The following is a 21,208-nucleotide window of genomic DNA, read 5'->3' as shown; positions in this document are numbered from 1 at the left end:
GCTTATCTCTGTGATGCTGTACAACAATATGCAAAAAGCCTCAACAGGATTTTGAGAAGAAACATCGAGAATTTCAGCGGTATGTTATGACACTTAAGAAAGAGAAGAATTTTTCAATGGGCTAACTAGGTAATGCTGATGAGACTCCAATTTGGTTTGATATGCCACGTAATTACTTATTTGACAAGAAGGGTACAAAAGAAGTTACCATCAAAACATCCGGGTGCGAAAATTAGCACAAAACAGTAATGTTGGAAATCACAGCAGATGGGAACAAACTTTCCCCCTTTTTTTATCTTCAAGCAAAAAACAACCCCAAGACTCCAAAAAATGAAAGTTATTCCCTGATGATGTCACTGTTCAGAATCAAGAAAAGGGGTGGATGACTGAAACTTTGACGCTTGACTGGCTCAGAAACGTGTGGGAACTCCGTCCTGATGGACTTTCCAATCAACCATCAATGATTTGTCTTCATGCATTTCGTGGTAATCTCACTGACAACATAAAAAAAGAAAATCCTCAGCCTGCCCAGTGACCTTGTTATTAGTCCTGGAGGAATGACTTCTGTATTACAACCACTGGACGTTTGTATAAATAATCCTTTCAAAGGTTACATTCAGGAACATTACGAACAATAGTTTTGAGAACCAAATCATGAACTGACTCCGACAGGAAAAATTAAAAGTGCTGCACGCTACATTGTTGCACACTGGGTTTCGGCTTCCTGTAAATGCATCGAAGCACGAATGATCGTAAAATCATTTAAGAAATGTTGTGTTTCAAATACTCTAGATGGCAGTGAATACATGTTATGGAACGACACCAAGGATGGCAGGGAAGGAGGAAATGAATATATTTCTGATGTAGACTCTTCAGAGGATTCCAGTAATGATGATATTAGTGAATAATGATGAGTAACACCTGTAATTTACAGTATGTTTCTTTGTAAGTCTTGTAGGTAATTAAGTTAGGCATTCTTTTTTAGTAATGAAAATACATGTAAAATAAATTTCAACATTACAAAAATACCCTACCAGCGATGTGCCAAAAGTCCCTTTATTTTATCAATTTAATTTTTAAAATTGGGGTGCACATTACATTCAATGGGGCATTAGATTCGCGTAAATACAGCAGTGAGAAACATCACATCTCTTTTGTCTTGCCATTTTGTTACTACTATTCCATTATACACTCTTCCAATGAATTTGCCTTTTCTTACTTGTGACATCATGATTTGGGAGGGGGGGGGGGGGGGGGGGGGATCTTTCTGTTTTTTCTCAGGATACCTACGATGTTGATATTTCCGTCCAGCAAATGCCTAGCTAATGACACGCTTGTGTAATAATTGTCAGTCCCTTATTTGCATATTTACCATTAAGTCTAAAACTACTTTTTCTGCAAGATTTTTAATGACATAGTATAGCTGCCCTGTGTAAACAATCACTCACAGCATATAACCAGCTTGGTTACAAAGTTTAAATACCTTGATTCGATATCTATGGGTCTTGCTGGGGATGTAATGGCGAAATAAAAGTTGTCCACGAAAGGGCGCCATCGACTTGTCCACTCCTAGCGTCTTTACCGGTTCATACTGCAAGCAAAATTTACTCTGGATTATATCAAGGAGTTTTCAGATCTTGAATATATGATCACTTTTATCTGCAGTTGCATTGTCCTCGAAATGGACAAAGCTCAACAGCAGTCGAAATAGATTATGGGACATAGTTCAAGCGACCAGGTTGTCCCCGTAAACAACACTTTTACTCCAATTGTCGCTAATGTGTGGGTAGTGAACTAGCTGCCAAAGAACTTGGTAGAATATCGTCCCCAATGAAAGTTCTAAAGACTTGTATAGGTTTCAGATTCTTCTGATTCTCGGGGCAATGTAGGCCATTATATTCAAAGGTTTCCATATTTCTGAATTGTATGTTCCTCAGTGTGCTACTGTCCACTTCAGCCCAGTTTTCATTTTCACTTCCTTCTAGAGATTGAGGAGAGAGAGGTTGTGTAATGGATGGCTCATTACCTTCTTCCAATTCCTCATCACTTTCATTCTCAGACACAAATTGTTGCTTGGGTGAGGAAGTTTCATTGAGTATATTGTCATTATCATTGTCATCACTCAAATCACAAACATCAGATAACTCACCATCATGAGCATTGAGAATTTTTAACAGCTCTTCCTCTGTCAAGATATCAGACTTATCTTTCAGTCTCTTTTTACGAATTGGGGGACAGGGACTTGTATCTCCATCGCGTTTCGTCTTTGGCCTACCATTAGATTGAGCCATTTACTATGCAACAGAGAGCAAAGTAATAGTGTCAAAATACATTTGGTGTTTAGCAAGTGATTATAGAATAATTTGTAATGTGCCAAATAGTTACCTGAAATATTCTTCAGTTTCTTATTCCAACACTTACAATCACTATGCTGCACTGCTACGCAAGACTATTTCTAAACAATTAAAACTTAACTCTGAAAACAATGTATCAAGACCACATCAAACAGAGTGCAGTGTTTCACAAGTAAATGAATCTGCAATCTAGTGGTCACTGAACATACCAGACGATGTTACCCGAAAGGCCATTAAAAAAGCAGATTTGGGTTTCCTGCCAGACCACTCCGTTTCAGAGCCGACTGAATGTGACTGAAACTGAGGGAGTCGGTGCCCTTCTGGCTTGTGAGGAAGCCACTTCTGAGATTACCAGCACTCTCATGGCAGCGAAAATGTTAAAGCACATCTCAGAACTAAAAATTCAACCGAAGACCTCGTAAAGGAAAGAAGGCAGAAAACAGGAAACCAAAAGAGAAGCCTTGAAGGGAAAGAGGACCATGAGTACGAATCTGGGGTACTCTGAAGGGGTGACAAACATTAGGTTGAACTTTAAATAGTTTTTCCCAAAAATTATGCTTTTTAAAGTTTATCTATCTGTTTCTCAGAAGCTATGAAGGCTAAAAATATGAAATTTTGTACAATTATGTCTATGAACCTAATAAATGGTGTCTCGAGAGTAAATTTTGAAATTCTGAGTGTAAGCTGAGATATGGAGGAGAGTGCTTGGAATTTTGCAAGAATTTTATTTTATACTTACAGAATGATAATTACAAAATTACTAACATTTTCCTATTCAACATATTCGAAAAATCTCATGAGAGATTAAAATGAGAAATTTCCTGTCTTTTTCCACATCTGGATATTTGCACTTTCACCCTCAAAATTAACACCAACTTTTCAAATTTTTGAAGAGTTTCTCTTCACTTGCACACCAACAAATGTCCCCCCCACACACACACACACATGAAATCTACATTTAGCTTCTTACTTTCTGTTTCCCTTTACATGATGTATAGCTGATAACCCTAAGTTGCTCATTTCTTAAGCAGGATTATTATTATTATTATTATTATTATTATTATTATTATTTCTTTCCTTTCTCAGACGTTATGTCTGGTTAAAAATGAAAAGTGATGCGGGTCTTGATCAAGCGTAACTTCCTTTTAACTGTACGGTATATGTTACATTGCATTTAGGAACATTCGGGTAATTGAACATGTATCAATAATTACAGATTTCTGTAGTTGTATATATACATTTGGATGTAGCTGTATTGCGTTGATGTACTGGTGGATATTGTGTGGTATGACTCCTGTAGTTGATAGTATAATTGGTATAATGTCAACTTTGTCCTGATGCACATTTCCCTGACTTCCTCAGCCGGTTGGATGTATTTTTCAATTTTTCTCCTCTTTTCTTCCGTATATTTGTTGTATTGGGTATGGATATTTGGATTAGTTTTGTTAATTTCTTCTTTTTATTGGTGAGTACGATGTCAGGTTTGTTATGTGGTGTTGTTTTATCTGTTATAATGGTTCTGTTCCAGTATAATTTGTATTCATCATTCTCCAGTACATTTTGTGGTGCATACTTGTATGTGGGAATGTGTTGTTTTATTAGTTTATGCTGTATGGCAAGTTCTTGATGTATTATTTTTGCTACATTGTCATGTCTTCTGGTGTATTCTGTATTTGCTAGTTTTGTACATCCCCTTGTGATGTGATCTACTATTTCTATTTGTTGTTTGCAAAGTCTGCATTTATCTGTTGTGGTATTGGGGTCTTTAATAATATGCTTGCTGTAATATCTGGTGTTTATTGTTTGATCATGTATTGCAATCATGAATCCTTCCGTCTCACTGTATATATTGCCTTTTCTTAGCCATGTGTTGGATGCGTCTTGATCGATGTGTGGCTGTGTTAGATGATACAGGTGCTTGCCATGTAGTGTTTTCTTTTTCCAAATTACTTTCTTCATATCTGTTGATGTTATACGATCTAAAGAGTTGTAGAAGTGGTTATGAAATTTCAATGGTGTAGCCGATGTATTTATATGAGTGATTGCTTTGTGTATTTTGCTAGTTTCTGCTCGTTCTGTAAAGAATTTTCTTAAATTGTCTACCTGTCCATAATGTAGGTTTTTATGTCGATAAATTCCCTTCCTCCTTCCTTTCCGCTTAATGTGAATCTTTCTGTTGCTGAATGTATGTAATGTATTCTATATTTGTGGCATTGTGATCGTGTAAGTGTATTGAGTGCTTCTAGGTCTGTGTTACTCCATTTTACTACTCCAAATGAGTAGGTCAATATTGGTATAGCATAAGTATTTATAGCTTTTGTCTTGTTTCTTGCTGTCAATTCTGTTTTCAGTATTTTTGTTAGTCTTTGTCTATATTTTTCTTTTAGTTCTTCTTTAATATTTGTATTATCTATTCCTATTTTTTGTCTGTATCCTAGATATTTATAGGCATCTGTTTTTTCCATCACTTCTACGCAGTCGCTGTGGTTATGCAATATGTAATCTTCTTGTTTAGTGTGTTCTCCCTTGACTATACTATTTTTCTAACATTTGCCTGTTCCAAAAGCCATATTTATATCATTGCTGAATACTTCTGTTATCTTTAGTAATTGCTTGAGTTGTTGATTTGTTGCTGCCAATAGTTTTAGATCATCCATGTATATGAAATGTGTGATTTTGTGTTGGTATGTTCCAGTGATATTATATCCATAACTTGTATTGTTTAGCATGTTGGATAGTTGGTTCAGAGCAAGGCAGAACCAGAAAGGACTTAATGAGTCTCCTTGGTATATTCCACACTTAGTCTGTATTGGCTGTGATGTGATATTATTTGAATTTGTTTGGATATTAAGTGTGGTTTTCAATTTTTCATTACTATGTTTAGTAACTGTATCAATTTAGGATCTACTTTGTATATTTCCAATATTTGTAGTAACCATGAGTGGGGTACACTATGAAAAGCTTTTTGGTAATCAATGTATGCGTAGTGTAGTGACCTTTGTTTAGTTTTAACTTGATATGTCACCTCTGCATCTATTATCAGTTGCTCTTTACATCCTCGTGCTCCTTTGCAACAGCCTTTTTGTTCTTCATTTATAATTTTGTTGTGTGTTGTATGTGTCATTAATTTCTGTGTAATGACTGAAGTTAATATTTTGTATATTGTTGGTAGGCATGTTATGGGGCGATATTTTGCTGGGTTTGCTGCGTCTGCTTGATCTTTAGGTTTCAGGTAAGTTAATCCTTGTGTAAGTGTATCAGGGACTGTGTATGGGTCTGCAATGTAAACTGTTAAATAATTTAGTTAGATGTGAATGTGTTGAGGTGAACTTCTTTAGCCAGAAATTTGCTATTTTATCTTTTCCAGGGGCTTTCCAATTGTGCATAGAATTAATTGCCCGGGTGACTTCATGTTGCAAAATTATCATTTCAGGCATTTGTGGTATCATCTTGTATGTGTCTGTTTCTGCTTGTATCCACCGTGCATGTCTGTTATGTTGTACCGGGTTTGACCATATGTTGCTCCAGAAGTGTTCCACGTCTGTTATGTTTGGTGGATTGTCTATTCTAATGTGTTTGTTATCTATTGTCTGGTAAAATTTCTTTTGGCTTGTGTTGAATGTTTGGTTTTGTTTCCTTCTATTTTCACCTTTTTTGTATCATCTAAGTCATTTGGCCAATGCTTGTAATTTCTGCTTCTTTTCATCTAATTGCTCTATCGCTTCTTGTTGTGAGATTTTACCTAACCTTTTTCATTTTTTGTCTGATATTTCATTTCTTATAAATTGTGTTAGCTGTACGATGTCTTTTCTCAGGTTTTCTATTCTGATCTGTAGCCTGTGTTGCCATGCTGGTTTTGTGGGTTTCTTCTGTTGTGTTGGTTGGTTCTGATCTCTGCCTAGTGTGCATATTTAGTGTAGTGAATGCTCCTATATAAACCAGTAGTTGTAACTCTTCCATAGTTTTTTTTTTCATTTATTTTGTTGTGTATGATTGTGTTGATAGTTGTTATTGTTGTTTCGACTTGTGGGTTATTTGGTGGTCTATGCCAACAAAAATGGTCTAATGTCTGTATTTGTGTCTTTGTATTCTATATATGTCAGCTGAAATGTTTCCTCTATATCTAACATGTGTGTCACTTCGTGTTCTATTTGTGCTTGTTCTGGTGGCTGCCTTAAGATTTCGTTTTCCTCTGATTGTTTAATTGATGCTTGTTGTTCTTTGTTTTTTTTCCCCCCTGGGATGTTTGAGTCCATTACTGCTTCTTCTGATTGCTCATTATTTTGTTCCAGTATTTGTTGTACTTGTTGTTTGATGTTTTCTAATTCCGACTGGGGTATCCTGTTATTTTTGATTATTACATGGATCTGATCAGCTAATCGTTGTTCTGTTAAAAATTTTAATTCTAGGTATCTGGTAATAAATGTTGTGTATACTTGTGGTCTGTATCCAGTTGTGTTGGTTCCTAAGTTTGTTGCTTGGTAATAACAGAACATGAGCTTTTGGTTAACTTCATCTGACCATCTCATCCTTTGTCTTCGTTTTCCTTCTAGAGTAGTTGCAAGAAGCATATCCTGCAAAACACCTCTATTTGGATTTAAATCATTTTCCATGTGGCTAGCAGTGTCGTTACCATTTTGGACGGGCATAGGGTTCAAGCGTCATCCCCGACCATGACAGCGTTTGTCCGAGGCTTCATTAGTTCTGTTCCGAACCAACTAATCACACTAAAAGGGGGGTTAGCCCTATTAGTGGTTAGCCCTATTAGTGGTTTGTACTTTTCATCACCTTTTACGACTGGCAGAACATACCGGAGGCCTATTCTTTTCCCGGGCCTCCACAGGGTTTATTATTATTATTATTATTATCAGTAGTAGTAGTAGTAGTACTTTGCAAATGGTGATAAATTCAATAGTGCAACCCATATTTGAGATTTTCTTTTTACTATGATCTAGGGTCAAAAGTTTAGGTGCAGCCTAAATTTGCACAAATACAGTAACTACGCAGGACAAATGTACAGTGAATGATATCTGAGCAGAGAAAATGCAGTTGGAATCCCTGGTTTCAAGATAGTAACATAATAATAATAATAATATGAGGGTGAGTCAAATGAAAACCTTAAATTTGTAATAACAAATCAAAATTTCGAGCCGTTATCCTGTAAGTTGGTAAGCGTGCTACAAACAGCGTGCAGAATGGCCTGTAGGTAGCAGCATAATGCAGATGCACACATACCGTCACAGTATCAGTATAAAGATGGCCGCCCCACTTGCAACTTGCACCAGAGAAGAACAGCGTTCTGTTATTCGGTTTTTGCATAGTGAAGGTGTGAAACCTATTGAAATTCATCGACGAATCAGTATGATGATGCATGTCTGTCACAGCAGCAAGTCTACGAATGGAGTAGGGAGTTCACAGATAGTATGACTTCAGTGGAAGATGCTCCTCGTCCAGGTCAGGCACGAGTTCTGACTCCATAGAACATTGCAGCAGTTGACGCCATAGTGAAGGAAAACCACCAAGTGACACTGAATGACATTGCAGCATGTTTACAGATTAGTCATGGGTCAGCACACCACATTGTGCATGATGTGCTCCAGTTTCACAAAGTGTCTGCAGGATGGGTGCCACGACAGCTGACTCCTGAAATTAGAGAATGACGTGTTGATGCTTGTGAAGAACTTCTTCGGCACTTTGAACAAGAAGGTGATGGCTTCCTTGCAAGAATCGTTTCTGGGGACAAAACCTGGGTTCACTTCCACCAACCGGAAATGAAGAGAGCGAGCAAGGAATGGCGCCATTCCTCATCACCAAAACCAAAGAAGTTTCGAACAGAACAATCAGCAGGGAAGGTTATGCTGACTCTCTTGTGGGACGAAAAAGGTGTCATTTTGGAGCATTACAAGCCTAGAGGGACCACTGTCACCAGTGCATCATACACAGATCTCCTAAAAAATCATCTGTGGCCTGCATTCAAATCAAAGCAACGTGGATTGCTGTCAGCAGGTGTCCTTTTGCAACATGACAATGCAAGGCCTCACACTGCCCATACAACAGTTGTAACAATCACAGACCTGCATTTTGAGCATCTTCCTCATCCACCATACTCACCAGACCTTGCCCCAAGTGATTTCCATATGTTTGGACCACTCAAAGACGCAAGGGAGGAAAGAAGTTCCATTCTGATGAAGAGGTATGCCACGCGGTGCATGAGTGGTTGCGCAGACTACCAAAAGAATTTTTTCTTAAGGAATTTATGTACTTTGTAAGCACTGGAGGACTTGCATTGAGCGTGGGGGGGATTATGTTGAAAAGTGATACAGCTTTGTACCACTTCTGCACAATAAATAATATTTAAAAAATATTTAAGTTTTTCATTTGACTCACCCTCGTAATAATAATAATAATAATAATAATAATAACAAACATTTCAGGAAACTCTAGGCAAAGCAAAAATCCACTCCACCAAACAATTTTGGAATATATAGATGTGAGATAACCATTTTCTATTACATTTCCCCATTACTCACATCATTTCGATGACAATGGGAATATTTCATTGAAATCTATAGTTTCCCTTCCTGCAACGATGTACAAAAATTCATGTCAAACAGCTTCCAGAAATACCTTTCTCAACACTGATTCCCCCCCCCCCCCCCCCACACACACACACACTTTCTCTTCTTATTCTGCAAATGAAACCAAAGAACGAAAATCCCTAAGACTTTAAAACAAAAATAACTAGCACATGTTTTTACACCCAGTGACATAATATCATATTATAACACATATAAACTTTTACAAATGGTAAAAATTATCCAAGTACATAAATCTCTTAAGGAAAGTAAGATTTACTGTAGATTAAAAACATGGTAACTAGAAAAATTAAATGTCTAAATGCAATTATGAGTGGAATATTTGGCCAGAAGTATTATTAATGATGCTATTGTGACAGTGCAGCAATTGGAGTTAATATTCTACACTGCAACTAACATTTTGTGCATATACCAGTCTCTTATTGAGAACAGCACTTAACGAAATATGGATTAAAAAGTCAGGAAGAAAAGTAAGTCACCTATATTTTCAAATATACGTAACATAATTTCTGTAGAAGGATATCACAACTGCATCTGAGCCACATGTGATAATGATACAAATGCAGAAAGCTAATGTCTTAATTAAATAATGATAAGTGTTCTGTGTAAGATTTGGACTTTGACATACATTATGATGCAATTTACAAGGATGCATGTGGGCAGATACAACAAATCAGAAGTGAATAATTATTCAAAGAGATAAGCATCTGTTGGATAGCAAGTCCTTTGCAGAAGAGCTACTATGCTGTCGCACAGAACCTGATTGTGTGTATACCGTACCAACAATGTGCATGGTTATAAAAAGATTATTATGGGACTCAGTTTTTTAATTTGTTGCCTTTTTACCAAAAAAAGACTTACTTAGTGGTTGCAAAAATCTTAGGAATAACATAAAAATGGTTCCGCAGAGAAATGTAACATCTGGCACTTAAGGGTATTATGATGTACTTATTACGTGACAGTTAAGATTGAAAGTTCAAACAACATTTAAAATATCAGAAACTGCTCTACTTATAAAATTTAAGATGGTGCTGTAATGCCATCAGTACCACGTAAAAAAAGGGGAAAAAAAGGTTAGCTTCCAGTGCATATAATCAAATGTGCAAGTAATGACTAATACAGTGTACATGTTTGTCGCACTCAAAATTCATGTTATTTTTCCACTGCATTGTTTGTATGCTAGGACCATTCCTCTTTGGTTTGATTATTACACAGTGATCATAGTTGTACTACACAAAATCTAAAACTTTTATTTCTGTTCTCCAGTACATTTATTTATTCTTAAACAAACTTGTCAAACCAGAAAAAGTTACAAAAATTTCTTATATCTACTTGCAATGTAGCAGGATAAAAACACATAAGGAACAAAATCACTTCATATTACCTAAACAATTTCAATCCAGATCACAAATAATGTTGATGTTAGACAACTCTGTTGACCAATTTCTACCCTTCACGAATGTACACCAAAGTTGTAACCAACTGTGACTAGCATCAGGAACCAGTAATATATACTGAGTACAGTCTTACAATACTGACACTAGGAACACATTACCATTTCATATTCTAAAACCAGACTTTGAAATTAATGCAAACACTTACCATTCTAACACTGTTAAACCTATATCAGTGTTTCATTTAATTGGGTAGATAAAAAATCTACTCACCAAGTGGCGGCAGAAGACATACATAAAAGAAGGTTGTAATTAGGCAAGCTTTTGGAGCCAATGGTTCCTTCTTCAGGAGGAAGGCTTGAAGGGGAAGGAAGATGGGTGAAAAAAAAAAAAAAAAAAAAGAACTGTAGAGGTCTAGGAAAAGGGGTAGAGTTCGAGAAAGTCATCCAGAACTTCAGTTCAGGGGAGAGTTACTACACGGGATGAGAAGGAAAGACTGAGTGTTGGGGACTGCATTGGACGAGATTTGAAAACCAGAGAGCTTAAAGGTGGAAGACAGGGTAATATGCAGGACAGAGATTACTGCTTAGACATCATGAATGAGTTAATAAGAATGAAAAGCTAAGTGCATTGTACGTAACAGAGGTGGGAGGGCAGTGGTGAAAAATAGACAGGTAAGACAATGAAAGATGTAGAAAACTAAAACGGAGTGAAGAAAAGAGCAGTTACTGTGAAGAATTGCTGAGACATGAGAAATTAACGTAAATTATGACCAGGTGGGTGGCGAGAACCATGGACATGTTGTATTGTTAATTCCCACCTGTGGACTTTTATTTGAAACTGGAGTCTGGGGGGAAGAACTCAGGTGGTGCATGTGGTGAAACAGGCACTAATGTCACGTGCATGTAATTACCCAACCAGCCTAGTTCAAAAGCAAATTTACCAGGCCATCACATCCAATACTAGTACTGCTGATCCCTCCAAAAAACAACTTCAGAGCACACCATAGGTGACTCAGTATTACCATGGTCTTGAATGTACTAATCAGCTACTTTGACAGAGTCACGACTTATTAAAATCATGCCTTGAAATTTGATACACTCTGTCCGAAATTTTGCCCACCATGCCCAGAATAGCTTTTTGTTGACCTCCCAATCTCCCCAATATTCTTGTCATTCCCTATGCTCCTTCTGCACCCATCTCCCTACCGTGTGGCTACTACCCCTGTGACCGTCCCCTCCGCAAGACTTGGTCTATACACCCTCCTACCACCACCTATAGCAGCCCTGTAACGGGCAAAACATAATACTATCAAAGATAGAGCCACCTGTGAAACAACACATCATGTACCAGTTAAAGACTGTTTGGCATTTTACATTGGCACGACTACCACAAAATTATCAATTAGCACGAATGGGCATAGGCAGAGGGTGTATACTGGCAACATACAATATCCTGTTGCAGAACATACCACCAAATTATCAATTAGCATGAATGGGCATAGGCAGAGGGTGTATACTGGCAACATACAATATCCTGTTGCAGAACAGGCTCTTACAACATGACAATTGTGACCTCAGCGATTACCACAAAATTATCAATTAGCATGAATGGGCATAGGCAGAGGGTGTATACTGGCAACATACAACATCCTGTTGCAGAACATACCACCAAACTATCAATTAGCATGAATGGGCATAGGCAGAGGAAGTATACTGGCAACATACAATATCCTGTTGCAGAAGATGCTCTCACAACATGACAATTGTGACCTCAGCGCCTTTTCACCACACGAACCCTCTGGATTCTTCCCCCAGACACCAGTTTCCCAGAACTCTGCAGGTGGGAATTAGCGCTACAACATGTCCATGGTTCTCATCAACCACCTGGCCTTAATTTCTGTTAATTTCTTCTGTCTCAGCAATTCTTCACAGTAACTACTCTTTTCTTCACCCCATTTTAGTTTTATACATTTTTCATTGTCGTACCTGTCTATTTTTCACCGCTCCCCTTCCATCTCTGTTACGTACAATGCACTTAGCTTTTCATTCTTATTAACTCATTCATGATGTTTAAGCAGTAATATCTGTCCCGCATATTACCCAATCTTCCACCTTTAAGCTCTCTGGTTTTCAAATCTTGTCCAATGCAGTCCCCAACAATCAGTCTTTCCTTCTCATCCCGTGTAGTTACTCTCCCCTGAACTGAAGTTCTGGGTGACTTTCTCGAACTCTACCCCTTTTCCTAGACCTCTACAGTTCTTTTTCTTCACCCATCTTCCTTCCCCTTCAAGCCTTCCACCTGAAGAAGGAGCCACTGGCTCCCAAAGCTTGCCTAATTACAACCTCCTTTAACGTATGTCTTCTGCTGCCACTTGTTGAGTAGATTTTTTATCTACCCAATTAAATTATTTTGTCAAAAATTGTTGTCATTGTTATATATCTGTGTTTGCTGCATATAAGTGTGATAAGTCCGAAAGTAACAAAAATTTGTAAGCAATGCATGCATATAGATTAAAACAAGGACTATATGAGGGTAGAGAGATGGAAGTCCAGATCCTAATCTGCTAAGAGATATGCAACAGTAGCACGATTTAAGTTCCAGAAGTTGGTCTCTGTGTAGCGTATAGAAAGTTACGTACCAGTGCTAGTCACTAGGTCCACTTTACACCGCCATGATGAGAATAGTCAGCTACGAACATTAATGTCCTTTCTATTTAGACTTGATAGACTATATCCTGTGATTATATAGTGCAGTGTGAGCAGAGTCTCACAGCGAGAATAAACAATGCACAAGTGGACTGTAGCACCGATTGTTGTGGAACCATGCTTCATTGCATGACAATGGCCAGCATAAAACACTGGGAACACAGCCTGCACAAACCAGCAGCAGTTTTCATCAGTGCTAGTCTTGTTCAATACAATCAGTGCAAAATACACACTGTTTCTGTGTATTAATCACTTTTTTTATTTTCATCATGAGCAAATAAATCATGGATTTGCTCCCAAGGTAGAATAAGAATAAGAAGAAGAAGAATTAATTTCTTCTAAGAGAAATAAGACAAGCACTACAGCATATAATCTTCCTCCCTCCTCAGAGTCATGTTCTCAACAAGTGGACTGTACAGAACTAGTGTTGTGAACTCAAAGTGAGTATGACCAACAACTGCACCACAATTTACAACATTGTACCCAGTATTGATTGCAGTTCTTTGGTTTGGAGCCAAGTGGAGGTTCTCAAACAAAGGCTCCACCAATTCTGTGACAGTGCAGGGTGCAGATTTCTGGACTCACTTTACGGGGTGGAGAATTGTGGGATTCCTCTTGACCGATAAGGTGTGCACTACACAAAAGAAGCAGCTACTCGAGTAGCAGAGTACTTGTGGAGTGCACATGAGGATTTTTTAAGCTAGGCAGTAATTGTAAATCATCTGATGAACACTCACCGGCTGATGGAGAGAGTGAAATCAGACCACGTACAAATTATAGACAATTCAACTGAAAAAATTTTAACAGTAAATTGTCAGAAAAGTTGTCACGCTCAAATTATTCTCAGAGCTGAGAGTTGGATAAAACCAAGAGTAGAAAGGTCAGCAACATTTAGTGAGGAACATATAAAGAAAAGAAAGATTAGATGCCATAGGAGGCAAAGTGTTCATGCAGCCAACAAAAATATTGTTGTATATCGAGGTCGAAAATGAGTCTAACTGTGAAGTTATATGGACGCAAGGAACAGGTGAACACAAGTTAGTTATCGGATGTTTTCTCATTCCATCCAATTCCACTGTGACTTTTGCATACAGAGTATGGACTGAAATCTGTTGTAATGGTATAGACACACAGCCTTTTTGAAGCAGTTTTGAACACGTTTTCCAAAAACGGTCTTGAGCTGCTAGTTCGGCAGCTGACACGCAACAAAATATTTTAAATTTTATAGCTACAAACAGGCCCAACCTTATTGACTATATGTATATATATACTAAGATGGTATCTGTTCCTTCAGACATGTCCCAAAGAACAGATACCATCGGTGACCATGCAGCTTGTTAGAATGAAATTACAATGAAATGAACACCCTTAGCTGCTTACAGGCGTTGACATACGTCAAAGGGGACAGATGAAAATGTGTGCCCCGACCGGGACTCGAACCTGGGATCTCCTGCTTACATGGCAGACGCTCTATCCATCTGAGCCACCAAGGACACAGAGGATAGCATGACTGCAGGGATTTATCTCTGGCACGCCTCCTGCGAAACCCACATTCTCAACGTATTGTCCCGCACTACATTCATAGTGCCCCCGCCCATTTTACTCATTACTCGCGGCGCGTTGCTGATTCCCGTAAGAGTTCGGGCACTGTTTGTGCATTCGCACAGAAGAAGAAGATGGTCAAGTGGCCGGTGAGCCTTAACTATATGTCCGAAAGGGCAGATACCATCTTAAAATATATATAGGCAATGCGCCGCGAGTAATGAGTAAAATGGGCGGGGGCACTACCAATGTAGTGCAGGACAATACGTTGATTTGGTTGGTTGGTTTGGGGAAGGAGACCAGACAGCGTGGTCATCGGTCACATCGGATTAGGGAAGGATTGGGAAGGAAGTCGGCCGTGCCCTTTCAGAGGAACCATCCCGGCATTTACCTGGAGCGATTTAGGGAAATCACGGAAAACCTAAATCAGGATGGCCGGACGCGGGATTGAACCGTCGTCCTCCCGAATGCGAGTCCAGTGTCTAACCACTGCGCCACCCCGCTCGGTGACAATACGTTGAGAATGTGGGTTTCGCGGGTGGCGTGCCAGAGATAAATTCCTGCAGTCATGCTATCCTCTGTGTCCTTGGTGGCTCAGATGGATAGAGCGTCTGCCATGTAAGCAGGAGATCCCGGGTTCAAGTCCCGGTCGGGGCACACATTTTCATCTGTACCCGTTGACGTATGTCAATGCCTGTAAGCAGCTAAGGGTATTCATTTCATTGTAATTTCTTACTGACAATGTCAGTCCCAAGATGGGGATTAGTGATCACGATTTCATCATAGTGACAATGGTTACTAAAGTTAATAAATCCCCAAGAACACTAGGAGAATATTTTTGTTGGAAAAAGCATGTAAGCAGTTGTTAGAATCCCATTCAGACAATGAATGGGCATATTTTAGTTCCAATCTGGAAAACGCTGATGAAGCAAACTGTGTCACTCGCAGTTCAAAAGGGACTGCACAAATGATGACAGGTAAAAGGTAGTAGAAATTTGTACAACTGTAAAAAGATCAACGTATGGAGCGCACAACAACTTCCACTGTCATACCCCAGCATAAGATCTTGCTGAGAATCAGGGAAAATTCTAGACCTACGTAAAATTGTTATGCAGGTCAAATGCTTCTATCTAATCACTTGTTGATTAGTCAGGTGTGGCAAAAAGACCGCAAAAGAAAAACTGAAGTTTTGAATTTCAAATTTAAGTAATCATTCACAAAGGAAGATCGTACAAACATACCATCATTTGACCGATGCACAATGTCCTGTTTGGACGACATAGTAACAGGCATTTTTAACAGGAAAAAACAAATGACGAAGTTGAAAACAAATAAGTCACAAGATCCAAATGGAATCCCAATTCTGTTTTACAGAGAGTATTCTATGGCATTGGCCCATACTTAGCTTTCATTTATTGCCCATCTCTCGCCCAGCATTAAGTCTCAAGTGGCTGGAAAAAGGTGCAGGTCACTTCTGTGTATATAAAAGGTAAAAGAACTGAACTCGAAAATTACAGACCAATATCCGTAACATTGGTTTGCTGCAGAATTCTTGAACATACACTGAGTTCGAATATAAGAAATTTAATTGATACAGAAAAGCTTCTGCCTACAAATTGGCACGGATTTAAAAAATAAGCCTCGCTGGTATGCAACTCAATTGCCCTTTTCTCAAACACTATCCTGCAAACCATTAACAAAGGGCAACAGGCAGATTCTGTAATTCCAGATTTCCAGAAACTATTTGACATGGTGCTCCACCGCAGACTGTTGAGGGTCTGAGCATGCACATACATGGATTAGGTTCCCAGATTTATGAATGGCTCAAAGATTTCTTAAATAATAGAATCCACTACACTGTTCTAGACAGCGAGTGTTCATCAGAGACAAAGATATCATCAGGTATGCCACAGGGAAGTGTGATAGGACTGCTCATTTTCTAAATACATAAATGATCTAACGGACAGGATGAGCAGTAATTTGAGGCTGTTAGCTAATAAGACTGTGGTGTTCTGGGAGGCATCATTGAAGGAAGCTACAGGAAGCCTTGGACAAACTTTCTAGTTGGTATGATGAATGGCAGCTTGCTCTGAATGTAGAAAAATGTAATTAATGCAGAATAATAAAAACAATCCCATAATGTTCAAATACAGCAATAGTGGTGTGTTGCTTGACACAATTATGTGAGTTGAATATCTACATGTAATGCTTCAAAGCAAAATGAAATGGAACATGCGCCTAATGACAGTCGTAGGAAAGGCGAACCATCTACTTGTATACAACACTAGTATGACCCATTCGGTGAGTAATGCTCTACTGTTTGGGATCCCCACCAGGTCAGATTAAAGGAAGACATCAAAGCAATTCAGTGGTATGTTGCCAGATCTGTCACTGGTAGGTTCGATCAACACTCTCACATTATGAAGATAGTTTGTTGACTCAAATGGGAGTCCCTGGAGGGAAGATGATAATCTTTTTGTAAAACATTATTAACAGAGTTTAGAGAACTGGCATTTGAAAACGACTGCAGAATGACTCTGCTGTTGCCAATGTACATATCCCATAAGGATGACAAAGACAAGAGAAGAAAAATTTGGGCTCATACAGAGGCACACAATCAATCATTTTTCCCTTGTTCTGTTTGCAAGTGGAACAGGAAAGGAAGTGACTAGTAGTTGTAAAAGAAACTGCCCACCATGAATTTACAGTGCTTGCAGAGTATGTATGTGATGTAAATGTATAATTCTTTACATTATAATGTACACAGTAATAATTTTCACACAGACATTGCTACTGATGGAAAAAGTCATGACCAAGATCTGCAGAATACTTTTATACAGAGAAAGAAAATGAGAAAATATAGTCTGATGGATGAGAGTAAGAAAATTAGACATAATGCAGATCAAGAATGTACAACAGGGAAGTGGACTGTTGTACTAGCTGTGAAGAATATACTGCTGGCTAAAGAAAAGGGGAAGACATCTTGAATGTATTTCATGAGAGAATATTTGAGATGTAACAGAAGATGAGTGACTATGACAGAAGAATCAAACAATGGAAAATCCATGATGGAATGTAACAATATTATGAAAAGGAAAGTTGCTACTCACCATATACCGAAGATGTTGAGTGGCAGATGGGCACACACACACACACACACACACACACACACACACACACACACACACACACACACGTGATAGTCTTTTTGCTGTGCCTATCTGCGACTCAGCATCTCAGCTATATGGTGAGTAGCAACTTTCCTTTTCATCATATTATGACAGAAGAACATATTACTGTTGGCTTAGAATGAAAACCTCACATCTCAGTAAAGTTATACATGGTTTTCTCCCTTAATTTGGTTGCTTACAATACACACAGTTTCTTTTGCTCCTAACTGGAAAGCAGAGCACAGGTCATCAACTAACAGTTGAGATAAAAGATTTTCTACCTAATAACACAAAGAATCTTTTTGTTTTATTTTTGAAATATGACGTTTCCATTCTAAGCTGACATTATGTTGCTGTTTTATTATAATTAATTGAAATGAAATGGTCCAGAATTTGAAATGAAAATGAAAATAATCAATTTATACATGTTCGTGAGAAATATCAATCCAGTAAAACTGTAAAGGATTTTACTCAAAAAGCATAAGATAATATAAAAAAAATAGATATCCATAATTTTCCAAGTAGAACCAATGCATATGCTAGTTATTCCTACAGAAGAGATCATGGAAAAATGTTTTCATTACCTCAGCCGTAGTTGACAATATCAACATTATATTGCATTGCAAATTAAACTGTTGACCAAGAAAGACAAAGCTAAATTAAAGAAAGAACTTGACAAGCACAAAAAGATCTGCTGATACTGCTTACCAGACAAAGACAAAAGATCTGGACCTTTCAAAATGCAATACATCAAGGACAATAACATTTGATTTACAGCACTGTCTACCAACATCTCATGTACAGAATACAGTAGCTATCCACAGGCGGCTACATTTCATAAAAGATCAATGTGGAATACTATTCTACAAAACTGCATTTCGTAATGATAAAGCATTTAAGACTGAACTTTTGAAGAAAGGGAAAGGTGGCAGTCTCTCCAGCACAGAAGTACACTGGCCCATTGTTGATCTCATAAAAAAGTTGCATTTCTGACCTCATGAAATTCACCTTACCAGTAATCCAACAATTTTAAACCAGCTTTTTTTTTGTTGGCAGCCGTGCATCCAGGCGGACGCGCGTGTACAAAGCTCTCACTAAGTTAAGCGATTAATATTGAAATAAGAGCTAGCTTCCTTAATATTACATTTTAGACTAGTGCATTTACTTCTTATCTAATCTATCAATTGAAGGTTTCGCTTTTCTAAACATAATTACATAAAAAAGGAAGTATTTCGTAAAGGCCAGCAATGTTTTTGACTAGACTTAGCGCTTCAAAGTTAAATTAATTCGTGTCTCTCATCCAGAATTTGTGTGGTTCATTAAAAGTTTATAAAGCAAGTTTATAAGTTTGTTTACATTAGTGTTTAGTTACGTATTAGTACAGGTTATGAAACTATTGTGTTGTTGAAGTTATGTTCTGTTTTTGTGTTACATTTTACTATCAAACAATGTGTGACAAGTGTGGTGGTTTCGTAGAAATTTGAAAGAGGGGGTGTTCTGTATAGACTGTAGGTTGTGGTTTCATTGGGGCGAGTGCAGCGGAGAGGAAACAATGGTAGATAATGAGGCTCTTCCATGGCAGTGTAGGTTATGTAGAAAGGACAGAAAAATCGCGGAACAAGAGGCAAAGATTTGTGCCCTTAAAGCTGAATTAGAAATTGTGAATTTGGAATAATGTAAGCTAAGGGAGGAAAAGGACTCTAGGTGCTGGGAAAAGGTAGCAAGCAAAGGGCAAAAAGGGAAACAATTGATAAAACTTCTGAAATTCAGTTAGCAAATCAGTTTGGCTTGCTATCTGAAGTAGTGGAGGAAGGGCCTCATTCAGATGTCGTTGAATGTAGGTTGAAGCATAATACTAGCTTAAAGAAAAAAGACAGGTCGGGATCAAATAAGAATAGGAAAAGAAAAATTCTGCTCATAGGTAGCAGTCATGGGAGGGGTGTGGGTCAACAGCTTCAGGAGAAATAAGGGACAGAGTACCAGATCACAAGTTTTGTGAAACCAAGTGCTAGCCTTAGCCAGGTGACAGAAAACTTAGGTCAGCTATGCAACGACTTTGAGAAGGAAGATCAGGTAATTATAGTTGGGGGAGCAGGAAACAGCCTGCTATGAATCCAAGATATAGTATTAGGAGCGACCTGGATAAAAATAGGAGCAGAAACGGGGCACACGAATGTGGGGTTTGTGGAGGTCTTTCAGTGCCATGATCAGTCCTGGGCAAACACTGCTGCAAGGCATGTTAACACTGAGCTGAACGGGTTGCACCAGACACCAGCAAAGTCTCACATGAGTGTTGTTCCAGTTGATGCTATTGGTAGGTGGGGTTACACTACACATGGCCTGCACTTTAATAGGAAGGGGAAAGATAAGTTAGCCTCTCTATTAGCAGATATTGTAAGGGGGGTCACAGTCACACAAGGGGTGATCCCTGTGGTTATTGGGACCAGGCAGACTGGTTTTTTAGGTTAAAGCCAAATTCCAGACAGACAACAACCAAGGAAAATAGAAGAAAAGAAACTTCATGCACAGCAAATAGGGATAAAGCTAAGGGCAGTATCAACTTACTTCACCAAAATATCAGGGGAATAAAAAATAAAGTAGATGAGCTGATAATGTGTTTAGATGGTCTCAAAAATAAGAATGAGATTGATATACTTTGTCTGTCTGAGCACCATGTAACTGTGAGGATAGAAAATGTCAGTATAAATGCGTATAATTTAGCATCTTACACTTGTAGATCTAGTATGGATAAAGGAGGAGTTGCCATTTTCATAAAATAAGGGTATAAATACAGAACTGTTGAAGTAAGCAAATTTTGTTTTGATCAGCACTTTGAGGTTTGTGCATGTGAACTTCAGCTAGATAATGTTGTGTTGATATTAGCAACAGTGTACAGGTCTCAACTAGGAGATTGGGAGCTATTCATAAAAGAGTTTGACTCCCTATTATGCTGTTTGTCAGACAAAAAGAAGAAGTTATTAATCTTTGGTGATTTCAATGTTAACTTTCTAAGCAATTCTGATAGGAAAAGTGAACTAGAAGTGTTGTTAACAACATATAACTTAGAATCAGTGATCAATTTCCCCACATGTATAGCTCAGGATGGTAGTACTCTAATAGATAATGTATTTGTACAGCAAGAGGATGTAGAACAAACACATGCTTTCCCTGTGGTAAGTGGATTATCAACACATGCTCTCCTTGTGGTAAATGGATTATCTGACCATGATGCACAACTGATTAACTTACAAAACCTAACAGGGCAAATACACTTCAGAAACCATTAAGTAAAAGTGTGAGGGTGCTCAACCCGATATCTACAGATCACTTCAGAGAAAGTTTAGGAAATGTAAACTGGGAAGATGTATATAATGAGCCAAATGTTAATGATAAATGCAGCATATTTCTTGATGAATTTATATCCCTTTTCGAACATTCTTTTCC

The 21,208-nt window shown here is 38.1% G+C and overlaps 1 protein-coding gene and 1 non-coding gene across 6 annotated transcripts in view; one reads left to right on the top strand and one right to left on the bottom strand.

Annotated features, from left to right (window-relative positions):
* The window catches only part of LOC126458516 (uncharacterized), a 254,934-nt gene that overhangs the window by 85,514 nt on the left and 148,212 nt on the right, over positions 1 to 21,208 (bottom strand). The gene's annotated exons all lie outside the window — the stretch shown is intronic.
* Positions 15,178 to 15,251, top strand: Trnat-ugu (transfer RNA threonine (anticodon UGU)). Its single transcript has one exon. It is a non-coding gene; the product is annotated as a tRNA-Thr (tRNA).

Source organism: Schistocerca serialis, chromosome 2 (assembly GCF_023864345.2).
Source record: "Schistocerca serialis cubense isolate TAMUIC-IGC-003099 chromosome 2, iqSchSeri2.2, whole genome shotgun sequence".
NCBI classification, from domain to species: domain Eukaryota; kingdom Metazoa; phylum Arthropoda; class Insecta; order Orthoptera; family Acrididae; genus Schistocerca; species Schistocerca serialis.
Note: the sequence above shows the minus strand (reverse complement) of the source record. Positions and strands in the feature narration are given on the sequence as shown.